At 33.0% G+C, this 19,837-nt stretch overlaps 1 long non-coding RNA gene across 4 annotated transcripts in view; it reads left to right on the top strand.

The window, feature by feature from the left end:
- LOC143231018 (uncharacterized) overlaps window positions 1–18,323 on the top strand; it is a 47,345-nt gene extending 29,022 nt beyond the window's left edge. For all 4 annotated transcript variants that reach the window (XR_013016750.1, XR_013016748.1, XR_013016749.1 and 1 more), the window contains exon 4: window positions 18,029–18,323. This is a non-coding gene — a long non-coding RNA (uncharacterized LOC143231018). The remainder of the gene's footprint in view (window positions 1–18,028) is intronic.
- The last annotated feature ends 1,514 nt before the right edge of the window (window positions 18,324–19,837 follow it).

Here is a 19,837-nt window from a genome sequence, read left to right as displayed (position 1 = left end):
ATACATGAAGGAGGGGTGTATTAAACTTTATTATATGGACAAACAAAACAGTGTTTAAACAAGTAGTATACATGGAGGAGGAGTGTATTAAACTTAATTATACAGACACAGGAAACAGTGTTTAAACAAGTAGTATACAAGGAGGAGAGGTGTATTAAACTATTACTTATATAGACACAGAAAACAGTTTAAACAAGTAGTATACATGGAGGATGGGTATATTAAATGAAGAATTATATGTACGGAGAAAACAGTGTTTAAACAAGTAATATAGATGAAGGACGGGTGTATTAAACTATTAATTACATGGACACAGAAAACAATGTTTAAACAAGTAATATACATGAAGGAGGGGTGTATTAAACTTTATTATATGGACAAACAAAACAGTGTTTAAACAAGTAGTATACATGGAGGATGGGTATATTAAATGAATAATTATATGTACAGAGAAAACAGTGTTTAAACAAGTAGTATACATGGCGGAGGAGTGTATTAAGCTGTTAATTATATGGACACAGAAAACAGTGTTTAAACAAGTAGTATACATGGAGGAGAGGTGTATTAAATGAATAATTATATGGACACAGAAAACTGTTTAAACAAGTAGTATACATGAAGAATGGGTATATTAAGTGAAGAATTATATGTACAGAGAAAACAGTGTTTAAACAAGTAGTATACATGAAGGAGGGCTGTATTAAACTATTAATTATATGGACACAGAAAACAGTGTTTAAACAAGTAGTATACATGGAGGAGGGGTGTATTAAACAATTAATTATATGGACACAGAAAACAGTGTTTAAACAAGTAGTATATATGAAGGAGGAGTGTATTAAACTTAATATATAGACACAGGAAACAGTGTTTAAACAAGTAGTATACATGGAGGATAGGTATATTAAATGAAGAATTATATGTACAGAGAAAACAGTGTTTAAACAAGTAGTATACATGGAGGAGGGGTGTATTAATCTATTAATTATATGGACACAGAAAACAGTGTTTAAACAAGTAGTATACATGGAGGAGGAGTGTATTAAACTTAATTATATCGACACAGGAAACAGTGTTTAAACAAGTAGTATACATGGAGGAGATGTGTATTAAATGAATAATTATATGGACACAGAAAACAGTGTTTAAACAAGAAGTATACATGGAGGATGGGTATATTAAATGAATAATTATATGTACAGAGAAAACAGTGTTTAAACAAGTCGTATATATGGAGGAGGAGCGTATTAAACTTAATTATATAGACACAGGAAACAGTGTTTAAACAAGTAGTATACATGGAGGATAGGTATATTAAATGAAGAATTATATGGACACAGAAAACAGTGTTTAAACAAGTAGTATACATGAAGGATGGGTGTATTAAACTATTAATTATATGAACAGAGAAAACAGTGTTTAAACAAGTAGTATACATGTAGGATGGGAATATTAAATGAATAATTATATGTACAGAGAAAACAGTGTTTAAACAAGTAGTATACATGAAGGAGGGGTGTATTAAACTATTAATAAAATGGACACAGAAAACACTGTTTAAACAAGTAGTATATATGGAGGAGGAGTGTATTAAACTTAATTATATAAACACAGGAAACAGTGTTTAAACAAGTAGTATACATGGAGGATAGGTATATTAAATGAAGAATTATATGGACACAGAAAACAGTGTTTAAACAAGTAGTATACGTGGAGGAGGAGTGTATTAAACTTAATTATATAGACACAGGAAACAGTGTTTAAACAAGTAGTATACATGGAGGAGAGGTGTATTAAACTATTAATTATATGGACACAGAAAACAGTGTTTAAACAAGTAGTATACATGGAGGAGCGGTGTATTAAATTATTAATTATATGGACACAGAAAACAGTGTTTAAACAAGTAGTATACGTGGAGGAGGAGTGTATTAAACTTAATTATATAGACACAGGAAACAGTGTTTAAACAAGTAGTATACATGGAGGAGAGGTGTATTAAACTATTAATTATATGGACACAGAAAACAGTGTTTAAACAAGTAGTATACATGGAGGAGAGGTGTATTAAATTATTAATTATATGGACACAGAAAACAGTGTTTAAACAAGTAGTATTCATGGAGGAGAGGTGTATTAAACTATTAATTATATGGACACAGAAAACAGTGTTTAAACAAGTATAAACACATGGAGGAGGGGTGTATTAACCTATTAATTATATGGAGACAGAAAACTGTTTGAACAAGTTGTATACATGGAGGATGGATATATTAAATGAATAATTATAAGGACCCAGAAAACATTGTTTAAACAAGTAGTATACATGGTGGAGGGGTGTATTAAACTATTAATTATATGAACAGAAAAAACAGTGTTTAAACAAGTAGTATACATGGAGGAGTGGTGTATTAAACTTAATTATATGGACACAGAAAACAGTGTTTAAACAAGTAGTATACATGGAAGAGGTGTGTATTAAACTATTAATTATATGGACACAAAAAACAGTGTTTAAATAAGTAGTATACATGGAGGAGGAGTGTATTAAGCTGTTTATTATATGGACACAGAAAACAGTGTTTAAACAAGTAGTATACATGGAGGAGAGGTGTATTAAACTATTAATTATATGGACACAGAAAACAGTGTTTAAACAAGTAATATACATGGAGGATGGGTATATTAAATGAAGAATTATATGTACAGAGAAAACAGTGTTTAAACAAGTAGTATACATGAAGGACGGGTGTATTAAACTATTAATTATATGGACACAAAAAACAGTGTTTAAATAAGTAGTATACATGGAGGAGGAGTGTATTAAGCTGTTTATTATATGGACACAGAAAACAGTGTTTAGACAAGTAGTATACAGGGAGGACAGGTATCTTAAATGAAGAATTATATGGACACAGAAAACAGTGTTTAAACAAGTAGTATACATGAAGGACGGGTGTATTAAACTTTATTATATGGACAAACAAAACAGTGTTTAAACAAGTAGTATACATGGAGGATGGGTACATTAAATGAATAATTATATGTACAGAGAAAACAGTGTTTAAACAAGTAGTATACATGGCGGAGGAGTGTATTAAGCTGTTAATTATATGGACACAGAAAACAGTGTTTAAACAAGTAGTATACATGAAGAATGGGTATATTAAGTGAAGAATTAATGTACAGAGAAAACAGTGTTTAAACAAGTAGTATACATGGAGGAGGGGTGTATTAAACTATTAATTATATGGACACAGAAAACAGTGTTTAAACAAGTAGTATACATGGAGGAGAGGTGTATTAAACTATTAATTATATGGACACAGAAAACTGTTTAAACAAGTAGTATACATGGAGGAGAGGTGTATTAAACTATTAATTATATGGACACAGAAAACTGTTTAAACAAGTAGTATACATGGAGAATGGGTATATTAAATGAAGAATTATATGTACAGAGAAAACAGTGTTTTAACAAGTAGTATACATGAAGGAGGGGTCTATTAAACTATTAATTATATGAACAGAGAAAACAGTGTTTAAACAAGTAGTATATATGGAGGAGGGGTGTATTAAACTATTAATTATATGGACACAGAAAACAGTGTTTAAACAAGTAGTATACATGGAGGAGGGATGTATTAAACTATTAATTATATGGACACAGAAAACAGTGTTTAAACAAGTAGTATACATGGAGGAGGGGTGTATTAACCTATTAATTATATGGACACAGAAAACTGTTTGAACAAGTAGTATACATGGAGGAGATGTGTATTAACCTATTAATTATATGGACACAGAAAACTGTTTGAACAAGTAGTATACATGGAGGAGGGGTGTATTAAATGAATAATTATATGGACCCAGAAAACAGTGTTTAAACAAGAAGTATACATGGAGGAGGGGTGTATTAACCTATTAATTATATGGACACAGAAAACTGTTTGAACAAGTAGTATACATGGAGGAGGGGTGTATTAAATGAATAATTATATGGACCCAGAAAACAGTGTTTAAACAAGAAGTATACATGGAGGAGGGGTGTATTAAACTATTAATTATATGGACACAGGAAACAGTGTTTAAACAAATAGTATACATGGAGGAGGGGTGTATTAAACTATTAATTATATGGACACAGAAAACAGTGTTTAAACAAGTAGTATACATGGAGGAGGGTTTATTAACCTATTAATTATATGGACACAGAAAACAGTGTTTAAACAAGAAGTATACATGGAGGAGGGGTGTATTAAACTATTAATTGTATGGACACAGAAAACAGTGTTTAAAAACTAATAGTATTAATTTTCAATACCAATTTCGCTTTGTGTTTTGATATTTTCCCAAGACATGTTTGTAATATAAAACTAAATCAGATTTTCTTGAAATCGATCTAATAAAGTGTTTTATGCATAGAGCCAGAGCAAACACGTATGGAAAACAACAACAACACACATATTTACTAAGAATTTTAAAAGTAACTGATTAATACAAAATTTATATTTATTTGTGGAATCACTAAATAACAGTATAATGTATAAATGATTTAAATAATTGTAAGAAAGGACTCGGGTTGTCTCTGTTGTAGAACTCTATAATTTTAAACCCAACGATGTGGGCTCGAATCCGTGCGATACTACAACATATTTCAATCTCCGGGGTTGTTGTAAGAATATCCGTCAATGTCTTAGTGGAGCTTGTAGGACGTTTTGAGTCCTGCTAACTAGCTGCTTTCCTTGTGGTCAGTAGTTCAAAACTAAGTACGGCGGCAACTAATCTTAGTAGCTTTGCCAAAAATACAAAATATAAAGACGTGTATAATTGAAAGTATTAGGCGTTAGACGTGACACCAGCATTCTTAATTCAAGTGTATTTGATTATAACGTTGAATAGACATACAAGTCAATACCTTCCGAAGGAAAAATATATGTATGCAAACTACGAACGAACAAGGGATAGAAAAAAGTCCTTATTAAGCTTTCTTTTTAAAGTCTAGTGTTCGTTCTGTTCAATCCCTTGTGTCTTCTCTGTTTACCAGTTTCGCTATCATCGCTCAGATCCGCGTGTTCTTGCGCTCACGAACCAGCAGAGTACAACAATGGCCGCGTGCAGCGATCGATCGAGAGCAGTATGCGGAGAGCACGCCAAATAGGGCGTCAGCTCAACATCTCCAGCATATACCTTGAGTTTTTGTTTGCCCTCTACTTACGTGCAGCCTAGCAACACTATCTTATTGGATTTCTCTGTAGCTTTACACACTTGTACCGCATCCACTTTTGCTTCAGCGCTTTGCGACAGTCTCAGTCGAGCTTTGACAGGAAGTATTCCAGAAAGTTATAAAAAATACGCTTAGTGCATCACCTTATGACTCAAGTACTTCTGTCAGCAAACTTTTAGTAGATTTTGCACACTACAAACTATGTTATTGTATATAACATGAAATAAATCATAATCACGCGCACAACCATATATCTCTATAAAACATTCATCGCTTGTAATGTCTGTAATTTATTGTGTATGTAACTAAATATGTTGCAAGCACGGACAAACTATCACTTTTAAGAATATCTACGTTTATTGGCATAAAAATATGCCAATCTTCTCTACGCTTGAAGTGGCCTGCACAAGTATCAGTTTAAAACTGCTACATTTTTATCCTTTTATAACTAGAATAACAATATGTTTTATTCATGTATTTACTTCATAATGTTTCATACATATGTCCTACAGCTATAGTTATCATCGTTCTGAACAGAATACCGATGGTCAGAAACTTCATTTTGTTCTCACCTCAGACTAATGTTACTTTTCACGATGACTATTTCATATTAACTAACATTAGGCTAACCAAGCGTCTTTATCATTGTTCACCAAGCTATTATTAGCTTGGTATTAATATCCTTTTGGTTGAATATGTAAAATGAAATTGATCATTGTTGTAGGTAACTTAGAATTGTTGGTTACTGCACTAAGATTTCGGCCTAACTTAACAATGCGTTGTAGAAACCACCCTCTTTATCTTTATAAGGTGCTCGAGCAACCAAAAAAGGTACACTAATTATCAGCATGTGTATAACTCCTCAGCATGTTTAGTCAGTACATGAAAAATATCTTTTTCTTGTTTTATACAAGTGTTTCGGTTTGTTTGCTCCTGTTTGGATTCTAATTATCTTTCAAAAATATTTTCGTTATTGCGGTACTCAGCGCTCACACTTTGTTTTTTACCACACATGTGTGTGCCACATAAATTTACAATTTTTTCAACTATGAAACTGCTTATTTGGTTGTATAATATTTATGATAGCTAAAATAACTCACAAAATAACACTGACTAACCTGTGAGCATTTTGAATGTTCTTCTAACTTATAGTCACAGTGTACTACTAATGTAATACTGGTTTGTTTGAAATCTCTACTAAATTAAGTCAATATACTTTTCCCTCAAGTACCCATGGAAATACAAAAAAAAAGTCTTAGTCTTTTCCCCACAAAATCATAAACTAGGAGGGATATCAGCCCTAATATTTTTGTGTGGTAACATGGCAATATTTTATGTGTTTATCCTAGTTTCAAACAGAGAGATCTGAGTAAAATCTGCAAACGTGAACCCGAAGCAAAGAAAATCATAGAATATATGTCAAAACTGACATGTTTTTGTGCTTTAAGATAGAAAACACGCTTAGAAAATTATTTAGAGTGTACTGATTAATCGACTCTTATATATATGTGTGTATATGTATTGGTGGTGATTAGGTGCTTTCCTTTTGGTCAAAGAACACCCAGAAAGAGCAAAGTCATTCAAGCGTTTCATTTCCTTAGCCACAGATAAGTGCAAAAATACCGAAACGCTTGCCACCAAATGAGTGTTAATCTCACTTTGATTTCAACTGGCACGTGCGCACGAGATTGTCCCACTATGTTGGGACAAATCAGAGTTGTTTTCTTCTAATACGTCTAAACCTATGGGTAAGCTGAACTGCTGTGCATGAAAGCCGAATGTACAGGTTGGGGGATATTTTTGTTGCTGTTCAGAGAGTATGAGTGAATTTCACGGAGATTTTCTACCCTTACATATCGTGGCTGTTCGAAACTTCTCCGTTGTCCGGAGGATTAAGCCTCCGGCAGTAACGGTTAAGTCGTTGAATAGAGCTAAAGTCTCCTGCTAAACAGTGGAAAGGAATACATTAAACATAATTCCAAAGTAAATCGTCCGTATATTGAAATCATGGATGCTGTTTAGCTGTTAGAAGAGGATGTACTTGGGGCTGTAACAAAAGAGTCCATGACGAAAGAGAAAATCGCCATTTATACAGCAACTGTTCATTTACTGCCCACTTAACATTAAACTAAATTGGAAACTAGTTTAAAAGATATTAGGCTTCAAATCAGTAACGAAACCTTCTATGGCGAAGTTAGCAACAAATACCTTAATAAAGAATGCTCCAGTATAATGAACTAATAGTCGTTTACTGACGTCATTTCAAATCTGTCACGCTACCTAGATCATTCTTCGTGTGTAAACTCGCGCCCAAATTTCTCATCAATTTTTAAGAACTGTGACATTTTCTCATAAAATAAAGTTAATAAAACTTTTGTTTCATAACATTTATGAAAACGTATCTCAAAATAATTGGAAATTATTAATTTTATCTTCATATTGGGTTTGATGGAGTGGAACTGCGTATTTTCTTTTATAATCTAGAACTCCTGAAAAAAATGATAAAAACTTTAATGTGACTATCAAGGAATAAAAACGTCAGCACTTATATCGGTTATTAATTAATAAGTATGTTAATTAATACTTAAAGCTCTGTATTCTGTAAAATTCATGTTTACATCCATCCATCTTATATGAACCATTTACATTTGTCTCTCTTTTTCGTGCATTGAGTTATTATTCAGTAAAGATTTAAATTTCTCCAAACGAAACAAAGTTTCAAAAGGATGGGAAGCATTACTGACTTTATGTAAACAGGCTTTTCCTGTGCCCTAGGAAGAGTTGCGAACAAACAGGGAAGATTATAAGTTAAACATTGTTTTCATACACGTATAACAACGTGGCCTGAAAAAAAAAAAAAAAACAATAATAATAATTAGCGTGATAGCACACACTTCAAAATGTGAACGTACAATAAAACTTATCTGTGCCTGTTTCCTTAAACTTTGTTTTCAGCCCTCAGACAATGTCGTGATTTCCTCTGTATCAAGTGATGTATATATTTAATTCCATTTGTTTACATAAAGTGCAGATTGAACTGTTGTTGTATAATTAAAACAGTTAAGCCAAACAGAGCAGAAGATATTCGTGACACCGTTTGTAAAACTCTCGTCAACCAGAAGTTCACTAATAAATTATGAATATGTGCTATTGATAAATTCCCAGGTTTCTTCTTAACCCTGCCTCCTAACGGATGGTTTCGTAATAACCAGCTGTTCATTAGCCTAAGGCAGTTATCCTATTTACAGCTATGGAGACGTCATGAATACTAGTTCCCAGTAGAATTCAAAAGGTTATGCTACAGAGACTAATATCTGAGACCGACATATTGATCTGGGTGGCAACTGTCTCTCAAACTGCACGCACGTGATAAAGCGTGTAAACATGGGGTAGTTTTCATATTGACTTCTCGTGCATGTTTCCAGAGTGGATACATGACAGTTTATAACATCGCGTTTCCTGTGCGCAAGTAAAATATGTGTTATCATTCAGATTATTTTTATCGTTTGTAAAAAAAAAAAAAAAAAACATTTCTGACGAAACATTATGAAAATAAGCATCCACTCATTTTGTACTTATGTGTTTCTCACGCAACGCAAATGTAACCAAATAATTATACTCTGATGTATGTAGAAGTATACGCGTGCACCATCAAGACTTGCTATTATTCAAACCTTTATACCATTAAACAGATTAAGTTGAATGGTATCTATTTAGTCCAATTCTTATTGATATCAAGAACGTTAAGACCTGCTTGTTAAAAGGAAAACTACTTAAATGTGAATAAAAATTTGATCTTTATTTTTGATAGCTCGAACGAAGTATTGCAACTGTATCCTATATTTATTTTTCCTAAACGCGGTTTCAAGAAAACTAGGTCCGGCACGGCCAGGTGGGTTAAGACGTTTGAATCCCCGTCACACCAAACATGCTCGCCCTTTCAGCCGTGAGGGCGTTATAATGTTACGGTCAATGCCACTATTCGTTGGTAAAAGAGCAACCCAAGAGTAGGCGGTGGGTGGTGATGACTAGCTGCCTTCCCTTTAGTCTTACACTGCTAAATTAGGGACGGTTAGCACAGATAGCCCTTGTGTAGCTTTGCGCAAAAATGAAAAGCTACATATTAAAGTTTTAGTTTTCTTAAACGTCAGATGGAAGTTATCACTAACTCTACGTTTTGTTTGTTTCTTGTGAGAAATGTCTCAATCACGTAAAGTACACATTAAGAAATAAACCGATCGTAACGACCATGAAATAAAGATTTACTCTTAATCGTATTTGTTGACCAAGAAAAAAACATCAAAACTTATAGAATGATCATTGTTTTAATAAACAAGACTTTTTAATTTAAAACTAATCATTAAATTCATTGAGTGATTTAATATATAATGATTATTTAGTTTTCATAACAAAAATGTTAAAAGAAATTATTTTAAGGGCGATAATTATGACAAATATCGTTACTTAACTGGTGTGCAGTTCAGTTGTTGTAATGTTTTTCTTGACTTAAGTAGGTCTTACTATATCAGAGCGTCTTGTAGTTTGTGAAAGGTTTTAGGTCTCATTTGCGTATAGTATACATATATATATATATATAGAGAGAGAGAGAGAGAGAGAGAACCAAGTAAGTGCAAGTTTGCTTGTTTGTTTTATTTTTGCACAAAGCAACACGAGAGCTATCTGCGCTAGCCGTCCCTAATTTAGCAGACTAGAGGGAAGGTAGTTAGTCATCAGCTCCTACCGCCAACTGTTGGGTTACATTTAAAATATGAACTTTTCGAATATTCATAGGATAAGACGTTTTTAACTAAACAAACGCGTTTAATCAGTAAGTACAGACAAATTAAATGGTACCCGTTTTGTAGCTTGTGTTAACTAAATTAGTTTCCGGACCTATAGCGTTAAAATCCAGGGTTCAAGTATCCTAATGTGGCTTTGCTTTAATAACAAATAAACAGAATTACGTCTTCTCTATCCAGGTACAATTAAGTGTTTAGATTTATGTGAGCAAGAGAATAAATCATAGAAAACATTTATTAATCGTTTAACACAGTAATTAATGCTGTCTTATAGTAGTTGTTTTTTTATTAACAACCAACAAAGTGTAACGTCGTGCGGATCTATATAACACTTCATTTCCATCCTGGTCATTTAATTTCACGCTACAGAAATGAGCCTTAGCGAAAACAAATGAACAACTGTGTAGAATAAACTCTAGATATGGTTCTTCCTGATAGTAACTAAACTTCCTCTACCGTCAATATAGCACACTACATATTTATAGTAGTTTTGGTATTAATTAAATGGCATCTTCAAGAGAGAATTATAAATAGATATTTCACTCATTTTCTTTGTCTTAGTAGGAAATATTATTGTAAATGTTGCCCTGGATGGATAATATTTTCCTATTTTTAAACGGTATACACTATAAACGTAGGTATATTAGAAACGTCTGTCGTAAATAGAGTGCCAACAAGCACTTCATAAGGTTTAGATGTGTAGTGTTTACTCACCATTAATAGTCTAAAATACTTTAATGTATGAATAACATGTGGCATGCTATTAAAATTAATTATTCATTATTATTCAGCGAACTGATTTTTTATATTTGTTTATTTCTTTTATTTATCAAAACACGAATTTCAGTAAAGAAAAGAAGTAGACACCTAATCCTTACTGTAATTTGTGTTTTGTTGAATAAAATAAGTTAACAAATAAAAGCACTGTCTGTTACCATGGTAACATTATTTGGTATTCAGTAAGATATTTCACATTTCATCGCGAATATTTTACTCTACTAGTTGCATTTAATTGCCATAATACAGAGTTTGAAACCGATAAAACATGGCTCAGTGACTCTATTAGTAAACATTCTCGGAACCGTTCGTTGTGAAGAGAATATATTCATACCTTCTATTTCTTGTTTCCTTTGCATAATTCTTTACTACTCGAAAATAAATGGAAAAATATAGAAAAGATATGTTATGATTTTCACCTTTCAAATAGTCTTAACGAGTGTGACAGGCATTTGAAATCCCTGTGCTGGTGTGACGCAGTAACACTCCGAGGGGTCATAATGGTTCTGTTTGACTAAGACGAGTTCCCCCATAAAACTGAATGTTAAAATAGAACATCTAAAAAGGGTGTACGACGTATTGAAGAATTATGTTTTCGAGATTAACCGTTTTGTGTTTGAGAGTACAAGGATCAATCATCAACTGATAACATTATATTGAGTAAATGTCTTAGTTTTACTTTGTTCAAACAAACTGAAAGTGAATCGCACCAAATGCCATATCTGTAATACCTATCCATGCATAATACAGTACGACAAATCACATACGGAGGATCCTAGCAGTCATACCTGTCCACACATAATTAACTCAGTACAAGAAAATCAGACCAAATGCGGAGGACCACAACAACCATACGTTTCTGCGTATAACATAATGCGAAAAAAAAAAAAACATAAAGAGATTTCACTGTTGGCTGGTTCCCTTTCATCTGGTCATGAGCTCAAAATTATGAACGGCTATACTTGTACCCAGCACACAGGTCCGAAATTGCCCTTTAACCTTGTAAATTCCATTTCTTCATCCCACACAATGTTGAGTACGTTATACTAAAACGATTTTGAATATACAAATCAGCAAGTCACGTAACAATAACAATCAATATAAAGATATAGTGAAATGGGATGTATCATAACTATATTTTATAATTGTTTGTCTTTTGTAAGTAGTTTGATGCTATCGATTCTGAGAAAGGTAGGTAACAGCTTTTTCAGATTAAAAATATTCTATTCATACGTTTAGGTCATAAAGGTATGTTAAGTGAGAATTCAAACACAAAGGGCAGTGGTATGAGCCGGCCGCATGTCCTTTGATTATTGGCACAGTATAATCAAGATGGATCTCCTTTTGAAAAAGCGAAAAAAAACGTCACGTGTATTCAGGTTGCTTCAGCGACTTATCCATACACCCACGTATGCTTCAAGCAGTAGCAAGATGAAACGAGTATTCAAGCTATTCTGTATGAAGACATACCGTTCAAGTTATTTACGAAATTCTCTATGATCAGACTTTTGAAACGGATACAAGAAAATCGTCGTCCTCGTACACGAGACGGATTATGAAAAGCATGCAGAAAGCAGTGGTCTGAGTTTGACGTGACAGACTTACTACAGAGTCTTTTGCAGTTGAAACAACACTTTCGGGTTACTGATAGAGAATGACTGGATGTGATGAAATGAACTGTAACGACGTGTTCAGGTTTCAAAATTATTTTAATATAACGCACTCATCCACTGTAGACTGTAAATAATCTTGCTGTTTTTTAAGCCAGGTCCTATAAAATATATAGTTTCTAGGTAGAAGAAATGGACAGAAATTCATTCATGAAACATTGTTCAAACTTGTACTTCTGCTTTTGTTAAGTTAGGAATTCCACAGTACCGTTCTTAAATGGCGTTTTTAGTTATGTGGTTACGTCATACATGATAATATTTGTAAATTACTGCTGATACTAAACTTTGAACTATATCAAACTTCCGTATGTTGTTTTACGCGTACTAGAACTGAGATATTTTTTTATCAAAACTTACTTAACATAGCTGTTTAATGATATTCACCTGTCACAACGGTTTCGTTACTTCTGCAACGCTGTTTTCCATGTATTGTCCGTTTTCCAACTACCATCGCCTGATCAAATAATTACAAAGTGATTCGACGTCGGTTTAATTGAACAGTCACTTTACTGTTTTTTAGAAACGTTTCATCGTTTCCTGCAGGTGGCACTAAGCACATACTAATTCAGCGCGTGCTGGAGAGCAATCGCTTCGAGGCTTGGAAAACCACTTCTGTGATTTTATTGCGTAGCTATTATAAACAGTGCAATGCTGGTGTAAGTTTACAATAACATAATAAAATCTTTACTTCACTTCATCGGATTTACAGATGTGGGAAACAAAATTATAACATGACTCCAAATCACTTCACAACAATTCGACGTTTATGTCTGTACAATATAACGTTTCGAACTAACTAGAAATATGCATAATTATCCTGAAGCGTAGGTTCAGGATAAATACAGGATTTATTATTTTCCTTTATCATTATCCATAATATACATGCGATCTGCGTGTAATACGTATGTGTCAGTTTCTGTTTTAAAACTATCAAGACCTGATGAAACAATAGTAAGCTCAAAGCTCTAGATAGATAAGTTAGAAATAGTCGTAAAACGAAACAGAAGAGCTGGAAGAAATGTATTTAAGTCGCCTAAACGTCCTGTTAAACTCATAGTTATAAATAAATTAGTTGGGCATGGTTGGCGCAATATAGCATTATATACACATTTATGTCTCTCTATATACGTAAAGGTATATAAAGTCACAGCATAAACTTGTTGTAAAAGGCTTTTGTACGTCTTAGCAGCTGTTTTTTTATTTACTTATGATTTTTTATTTGGCGTTGTTGTGGTTTGTGTTTTCACGAGGCAATTGTAACGAATTTTAAGCAATATATTCACACGACTTAAGTTAATTGTTATGATATAAGTAAGCTTTACTGCTTTTCCTTCTTAATTTAACGATTTCAACTCATCCTGTAAATTACAAGTTATCTTAAGACAACTGAAGCAGACTCCGTCAATCTATGTCAAACAGTTTGTTAGTTGTTTGTCACGAAGCTACGCAATGGGTTATCTGTGCTCCTCCCATTGCGGGTATCGAAACGCAATTTTTTTAGCGTGACACACACAAAAATCCATCCATATTTAGGCGTTTTCTTTAAGATCTACTTTTAAATTAAGAAACTAATTGATGTATAATACTAACATCTCAATTATCATCTGCAGTTTGATACCAAACCTATTAACATACATTTATAAAATAGTAGCACAATAAAATCGTGTATGTATCCCTATAAAATATGACATGCGCTATGACTCCTGAACATAAGGAGAACCTTAGCGAGATGGTTAAACCTTCAAACCTGCCAATGAGCCACTGGTGGAAGGAGGAGGAATATGAAACCGATTTCGCAAACCTATAACTGCACCAAGCATTGTTCAAAGAAATATAGCAGGTTATGTTTTAGATATAGTGAACCTGGATCCTTTAATATACAACACAGTTATTATGGATACATTATATATAACTTGCATACGCGAGTTCTCAAGAACGTGTATCAGCTTTATAATATTCGAAACACCTATGGGTGTTCATAAACAGCGGAATCGGTTGGCACGCGTTACTACTTTTTTTGCACAGAAGTAAAGTGCCCCCTTCTTCGCAAAATTAAAGCTGTGACATTAGAAATATAATAAAGTGGATAAAACAGCATGTATAGCATTAAAAGGTAAAGCGGGTTGTATATATTAGCATTCTTAGTGGTTCGATTTATATTGAAGTTTCTTTTTGACAGAGCAGTAATAATGCGAAACGTACCTCTCCGAAACCTATATAGCTATCACCTCTCTTTAATTTTATTCATCCAAATGTTCTAAAACTTAGACGTTAGAGCTCTACAATTTATGAATTACCTGAATCACTTATCATGTTAGTTACATCGTAAAATCTAAAAATAGATTCAATTTTAACCATATACGTTATAAAACCACCCCCGCCGGTGGCACAGCGGCAGTCTGCGGACTTGCAACGCTAGAAATCGTGGTGAGCAGAGTACGGATATTCCATTGTGTAGCGTTGTTCTTAATTCAAACAAAAAACGATATAAAACTTAAAGAAAACTGTAATTGCTGATCTCATATTTCCTTATGTTACTGGTTACCCATTTATATTCGAAGCTTGTAATGTCTTGTTATTTACTAAATATGAAAGTCTTCAATGATGTTTTTGTTTTTACTTTTTAGTGAAACCTTCTTGTTCATGTTCTCTGTTCCGTCAGTTACTATTTTATTACAAGAATGATAACATACCTGCAGATAAATGACGCTACCGATTGCATCTTTTCAGGTGTAGGCAGTTTGTAGGTATTCCAAGCTCACGTACTATTCCTCAGGCACATGTTGAAGTCACGGACACAAAGCTGCCATCTACGGGCCATAAAATATTTAGACCAGTCTCTGCAATAAGTGTACGTTCAGTTCTAAGGCCATAATTGCAACTTTCGGGTACAATTTCAAAGTTTCAACTTATTGCTCTCACCGTTTAGGTTAAGTACACATTCAGTAAATGATGTTTAACTTTATAATTTAGGGCTGTTTTAATATTTCGCGTTTTAAAAGGAATAAAACGGCGCTAGTTAAGAAATAACGAGGACTTCACAAGTTTATCTTATAACTCCAAGTCTCCACTCTTCTGATGAAGCTCTTATTTGGAATCTACTGGATCGTTCTGCTTCTCTCCACAGATACTCAAGATGTGAGGGCTTCCCTGCACAGCACGGTACATATTTGGCTAAGAAATATTTACATATTTGCTTAAAGGTAAACACTTGCGGTGCTATCAGGGACTTTGTAAACACGCGTTTCATATGCAAGATGGCTATACTGTCGATCGTACTGAATGCCAATCCAAACATTAAAAGTCTGGCAATATTTAGTTTAGAAATAAATACGGTAAGTCAACTCTGTTAAGACAAGAGAGAAAAATCGTTCGACCAATAGAACAAGAGAAGGGCTATGTAAACTCTCGATATTAAACAAACTCGCCAGGCTAGGACTGATTTTTGAGATTCATAGCAAATATTTGATGTAGTTTTCAGCTAGTGAGCTCTTTTAGATATTCAGCTTTAGTTTAAAAAGTTAGTCACCGTGAAGTCTGTTTTAGCCAACCCAGATGAGACTTTTCATATTCCCACTTAACACGATTTGAAAAGAGATTTGTTGTTGAGTTTTTTTCAGTATAAACTGTGAGAACTTATGTCTTAGTCACTATATATTTATACAAGTGTTGTCGTAAACACATTTAAAGGTTCAAATAAATATATACTTGATTAATTACTCTTGTTCCAAGGTTTAGATTAACATATGATTCCTCTCATTCTGTTAGTCATGAGAACATATAAGAGGAAGAATGCATTCGTACTAGAAACTAATTAATATAAACTTTAAACTGTTAATTGTGCAAATTATAATACACTCCTTAACCTGCGGATAGAAATGATAAGACAGATTAATTTTATTAACTTCGGTGAAGAGAAAAAACTTTTATTTTCTTTATCCCCGAGATCTAAGTTCTGACAAAATATTGAATCTTAAGGATGCTGTATGTAAAGGATCTTATGTTAAGTTTGTATCTTTCGTTATTCATTTTCTTTGGTTTTCTTTAGACGACTAAGATATAGTATTTTAAAACTCTTTGTCAAATCTAATATTCCCTCATTAAGTTTTGTTGGATTAATACTAAAATATTTAGTTTATAAAGCTCATTTACGTTTGCAAAAATACTATATCGGGTGTGGCCTAGCAGTTATAATGACGGACTATAAATTCAAGGATCCTTTGCGTCCTTGTACACTTTCAAAGTCATGAGTGCCTTGTAAGAATCACAAGAGTAGCACAAGAGCTGGCGGTGGGTGTTATTGACCAGCTGCCTTAAGTTCCAAATTAGGAATGCTTAGCGTAAATAGTCGTTATGTAGCTTGGCGCGAATACCGAAACAACAGTACTGTGCACAAAACGTTTAGTTACGAGTTATTATAATCTACACATTATATATACATCGCTTCTGTAAGAATTAAAAAAAAACTTTGTAGTTAACGTCACTAAAATGCAATACAACATAGATTATTGGATAGTTAGGAACACAGATTAAAAGTAAAGAAACACTGACAAGGTATTTATTCGCTTTTAATCTTTGGGAACATCAGAGAAGGACAGACTTTCCATTCCTAATTTTGATTAGTTATCTATATTTCATTCTATTTTTCACCCTTGTTCATCTGTTCCGCCATGCGGCACTAGGGTTGCATAACAGTCAATAATAAAACACGCTTATTGTTATGTTTATATCATTTATTCCACGAACGAGTTCATCTACTTTCACAGAACTTCCTCAACCACTTTGTTTAGTCTTTAACTTAAAGCTTTAAAATATGCAGACCTCCAGGTTCTCGAAAAACATTCAGACTATATGTATCGTTTGTTATTGTAAAAACATTTTATACATCTTTCTAAATCTCCGTAGATTTCTAAAACCACAGATAAAAATTCCTTTCAAAAACAAATCATCGTAAGAGGGTTTTAAAACGTGTTTCCATAGAGACATTTAAACCTTCACACATGATATCCAAAGATCAAATATTCCACAATATAATATCTTTTTTAAAGGAAAACGGTTCCTTTCCTTCATCTCAAAGAGAATGTACATTATCAGATCGAAGAACAATCCATCGCTTCAACAAACATGTTGTTTGTTTTATTCGCAAGCTTTCTGTTGCTACATATGTCAATGCTTATACGGAGCTAACAGTCCCGGTGGAAAAGACCCGCTGGAGGGCTTACTGAAGGATACAGGTAATATCAGTCCTTTGGTAAATATGCAGTGGATTATTGTGTAGAGAAACAAGTAAATAAAACAACTGGCTGAGACTGTTTCTTTGTTTTAGAAAAACTATATATTTTTTGTGCCAACCCTCATGAAACTTCGTTAGAAACATTCTATACGGTTATTTCAGAACGAGCATTAGTATTTAGTTTTTTTCACTACCACTACTCCCTCTTTTACAAACGAATTACAGTAAATCACTGTTGTAGGAGACTTAATAATAATTTGTAACAATAGAAAATTATGTTGCTTATCCTTTTCTGATTTTGCCATGATCGTTTTATTCGTAGATTCCCATCTGCTTGAGTTATCACACTTTGCTTTTCAAGACTGGTGTACAACTTGTTGCAGGTCTTTTTCTGGAGAAGTTTGACGCCCCAGATTGATCCATCTCGAATTTTCAACGTCATAATGTCATCCAGTTCAAGGAATATCTCCATCTTGGAAATTCTAAATCACCTATCTAAATACAGCTTTATTATCTGCGTGTGTGATTTTTTTTTGCGCTTGTAAAGGCTGATATATGTATATATATATATATATATACCCTTCTCTACGAAAAAATAAAACTTCTATGGAATCATACTGTATATAAAATGTGCAGAAATGTCACAATGTAGTCCTGATTTATTATGTTCCACCACGATTTTATATCGGATTCAGTTGTCACGTGACTTGCTGATTTTCATATTCATAATCTTGTTAATATAACGTTCTCAACCCTCTGTATAGTGGGAATATGTTTTTAAAATGTCAACTTGTTTTATCATTATAACGTTCTCAACCCTCTGTATAGTGGGAATACGTTTTTAAAATGTCAACTTGTTTTATCATTATAACGTTCTCAACCCTCTGTATAGTGGGAATATGTTTTAAAATGTCAACTTGTTTTATCATTATAACGTTCTCAACCCTCTGTATAGTGGGAATATGTTTTAAAATGTCAACTTGTTTTATCATTATAACGTTCTCAACCCTCTGTATAGTGGGAATATGTTTTTAAAATGTCAACTTGTTTTATCATTATAACGTTCTCAACCCTCTGTATAGTGGGAATATGTTTTTAAAATGTCAACTTGTTTTATCATTATAACGTTCTCAACCCTCTGTATAGTGGGAATATGTTTTTAAAATGTCAACTTGTTTTATCATTATAACGTTCTCAACCCTCTGTATAGTGGGAATATGTTTTAAAATGTCAACTTGTTTTATCATTATAACGTTCTCAACCCTCTGTATAGTGGGAATATGTTTTTAAAATGTCAACTTGTTTTATCATTATAACGTTCTCAACCCTCTGTATAGTGGGAATATGTTTTTAAAATGTCAACTTGTTTTATCATTATAACGTTCTCAACCCTCTGTATAGTGGGAATATGTTTTTAAAATGTCAACTTGTTTTATCATTATAACGTTCTCAACCCTCTGTATAGTGGGAATATGTTTTTAAAATGTCAACTTGTTTTATCATTATAACGTTCTCAACCCTCTGTATAGTGGGAATATGTTTTTAAAATGTCAACTTGTTTTATCATTATAACGTTCTCAACCCTCTGTATAGTGGGAACACGTTTTTAAAATGTCAACTTGTTTTATCATTATAACGTTCTCAACCCTCTGTATAGTGGGAATATGTTTTTAAAATGTCAACTTGTTTTATCATAAAATGCATAATACACTAGCTTATTTTTATACACTACATTTTTCACTCTTGAAATTGTTGTATATTTTTTATTCATGCTTCAACGCATGTAAATTAGCTCATAGTTAGTATTTCAGAGTAAAATTGAATAACTCGAATGCAAAAACATTGGATTTAAACCTGAGTTAACAGTGCAGATTCATTTCCAGACTGACACTACAAACAGACAATAACTGTAATATAAAGCAAGGTTGTTATTACAGCACCTACACATGAAACCTAAAACATTAAATTTATCTTACAAAAAACAACAAAATATATGTGTAGCGCTCACTGAACTATAAAAAATTAAACGCTCTCTTTCATTTAGATCACCAAACGGCCTTTAAACACATTACTCGTCCTATCATTAGTGTACGTGTCATCCCATACCTTGCATTTTAGGTATCCGAAAAGT

The sequence above is a fragment of the Tachypleus tridentatus genome, chromosome 10, assembly GCF_004210375.1.
Source record: "Tachypleus tridentatus isolate NWPU-2018 chromosome 10, ASM421037v1, whole genome shotgun sequence".
NCBI lineage: Eukaryota > Metazoa > Arthropoda > Merostomata > Xiphosura > Limulidae > Tachypleus > Tachypleus tridentatus.
This window is presented reverse-complemented; position numbering and strand designations above follow the sequence as displayed.